General features: G+C 41.0%; 1 non-coding gene across 1 annotated transcript; it reads left to right on the top strand.

Moving 5' to 3' along the window:
• The first annotated feature begins 1283 nt into the window (after positions 1–1283).
• LOC141715493 (small nucleolar RNA R71) lies at positions 1284–1390 on the top strand. The gene has a single exon (XR_012572254.1). It is a non-coding gene; the product is annotated as a small nucleolar RNA R71 (small nucleolar RNA).
• The last annotated feature ends 1472 nt before the right edge of the window (positions 1391–2862 follow it).

Genomic DNA, 2862 nt, shown 5'->3' with positions numbered 1-2862 from the left:
CCAACTTTTTAAAGATCGACAACGGCATCAGATTAATGTTTACTCCCAAATCACAAAGGCACTTATCAAAAGTCAAATTGCCAATGGTGCAAGGAATGGTGAAACTACCTGGATCTTTCAGTTTTGGTGGTAACTTTTGCTGCAGAACAGCACTGCATTCTTCCGTGAGAGCAACGGTCTCAAGGTCATCCAGTTTCACCTTCCTTGAAAGAATACTCTTCATAAACTTCGCATAACTAGGCATTTGCTCCAGAGCCTCAGCAAAAGGTATATTGATGTGAAGTTTCTTGAACACCTCCAGAAACTTCTCGAACTGTCTATCCAGCTTTTGTTGCTGCAATCTCTTAGGAAAATGTGGTGGAGGATAGAGCTGTTTCTCCCCTGTATTAGCCTCAGGCAGAGTGTGTTCAACAGTAGTCTTCCTTGGTTCCGCCGCTTTCTCCTTTTGCTTAGATTCTTCATCTCTAATTTCAGCTTCTCCTTCTTTTGCCTTTTCAGCATCAGCAACTTTTCCAGACCTTAAGGTAATAGCCTTGACTTGCTCTTTAGCTTCCTTCCTGCCTGGTACTTCCGTGTCACTGGGAAGAGTGTCAGGTTGACGATTGAGCACTGCATTGGCTAATTGACCGATTTGATTTTCCAAGGTCTTGATAGAAACCGCCTGACTCTTGCATAACAGCTTAAGTTCCTCAAAATCAGCACTAGTAGGTGCAGCTGTACTTCCCTGTTGAGGATATGATTGCCTGGTAGCATACTGTTGTGGTTGCTGGAATCCAGGTGGGTTAAACTGTTTACTCACTCCTTGCTGATATGGTGGCTGAATAGCATTCTGATTATTCCCCCAGCTGAAATTTGGATGATTTCTATTATTAGGATGATAGGCCGCTGGCACAGGCTGCTGTTGTCGCTGATAATTATTCACATACTGAACAGATTCGTTGACAAGAGAACACTGATACGTAGCATGAGAACCTGCACAAAGCTCACAAACCATAGCTATTTGATTAACTCCATATGTAGCCAGAGAATCAACCTTCATTGATAGCGCTTGGAGCTGGGCTGCAATAGCGGTGGCTGCATCAACTTCCAGAATACCTGCTACCTTACCTGACGTCATCCTCTGAGTTGGGTTTTGATGCTCATTTGCAGCCATAGTCTCTATAAGATTATACGCCTCAGTATAGCTTTTAGCCCATAGGGCGCCTCCAGCTGCTGCATCGAGCATGGGCCGAGATTGGGCCCCCAAACCATTATAGAAACCAGTGATCACCATCCAATCAGGCATTCCATGATGTGGACATTTTCTCAATATTTCCTTGTAGCGTTCCCAAGCCTCGCACATAGATTCAGTAGGTTGCTGCGCAAACTGAGTAAGAGCACTCCTCATAGCAGCAGTCTTTGCCATCGGATAAAACTTCACCAGAAACTTTTGTGCAAGATCTTGCCACGTAGTGACGGACCCAGCTGGTTCAGAATGTAACCAGTCTTTGGCCTTGTCCCTCAGTGAGAATGGAAAAAGCCTCAACTTGATAGCCTCATCAGTCACGCCATTATACTTAAGTGCTGCAGATCTCGACAAAATTCCTTATGTGCATGTTGGGGTCTTCAGTTGCCGCTCCTCCAAAAGAAACAGAATTCTGCACCATCTGAATAGTGCCCGGCTTGATTTCAAAGGTGTTAGCTTGAATAGCCGGATGAAGAATGCTTGACTGGATGTCATCAATTTTTGGCCGAGAAAAATCCATAAGAGCTAGGATCAGCTTGAACAATACGATCACCCATGTTTACTGGTTCTTTCCGCTCAGTTCCTGAATCCGAATCTTCAAAATCTAACTTTTCCGGAATATCAAGAACTTCGTCTATCTTCTCAGCTGTATCTAAAGTCCTCTTGCGAGTACGAGAACGAGTTTGCATAAACGCTTGCTAAAGTACCTGAAACACAACCGGAAATAATAAGTAACTACTACGTCCTAATCACTGAGTCCTAATGACCAATGATGGTAAGTACATAAACTAAACAAATACGCCGAGTCCCCGGCAGCGGCGCCAAAAACTTGTTAGGGCGAAAACACGCGCTAATATTCACGCAAGTATACGCGTTCGCAAGTAATATAGAATACTTTCTAGTTCGTTCCCACAGAGACTCAGACTAAATTATTGTCTAATTAAACTCACTCACCAATGTATGATTACTTTCTCAATGTTAAGACACTAACACTTAAAATTGTTAACTAAATATTAACTACAATTAACTACTTAATTAATCACTTAACTAACACTTCAAATTATCAATAATAAAACACTCATGAGATCACAACTTCATTACTACTTCCTTCAATAGTCATTGTTATTACCTTTAGTATGTGACAGTGATGATATTAATCGAATAACACAAAACTGATAAAAGCCAACTTTTGTTGTACTAATACCATTCTACCAAACATCCACAATCAAGATAGAAGTTGAATAGTCATCAATTATGTTGAGTTCCTATATGTATACAGAAATTGACAACACAACGATTTAAGCACAAGTTATTCCTTTTGATTACATAGGGCAAATAAAACTGTTAGAGTTACCCACTATTCATGCACAACGTACATGAACCTATGCTAGCATAGCAAGTTCTAAATCTCAAGATCCACCGTCGCTTCATAAGAGATTAACACCCTATCTTATATGTTCGCGACGCACATAAGACGAATACGCACAACCAATACTAGATATCATACAATCATCACACACTAAAGTATTAAACAATTACTAAAGAATTCCATAATAAATCCGTTGCAACCCCATGATCACGATTAGCCCATAATAGCACTTATCGTCATCATGGGTTCATATGAAATCATGATAAAC

Source organism: Apium graveolens, chromosome 3 (genome assembly GCF_009905375.1).
Source record: "Apium graveolens cultivar Ventura chromosome 3, ASM990537v1, whole genome shotgun sequence".
Lineage (NCBI taxonomy): Eukaryota > Viridiplantae > Streptophyta > Magnoliopsida > Apiales > Apiaceae > Apium > Apium graveolens.
Note: the sequence above shows the minus strand (reverse complement) of the source record. Positions and strands in the feature narration are given on the sequence as shown.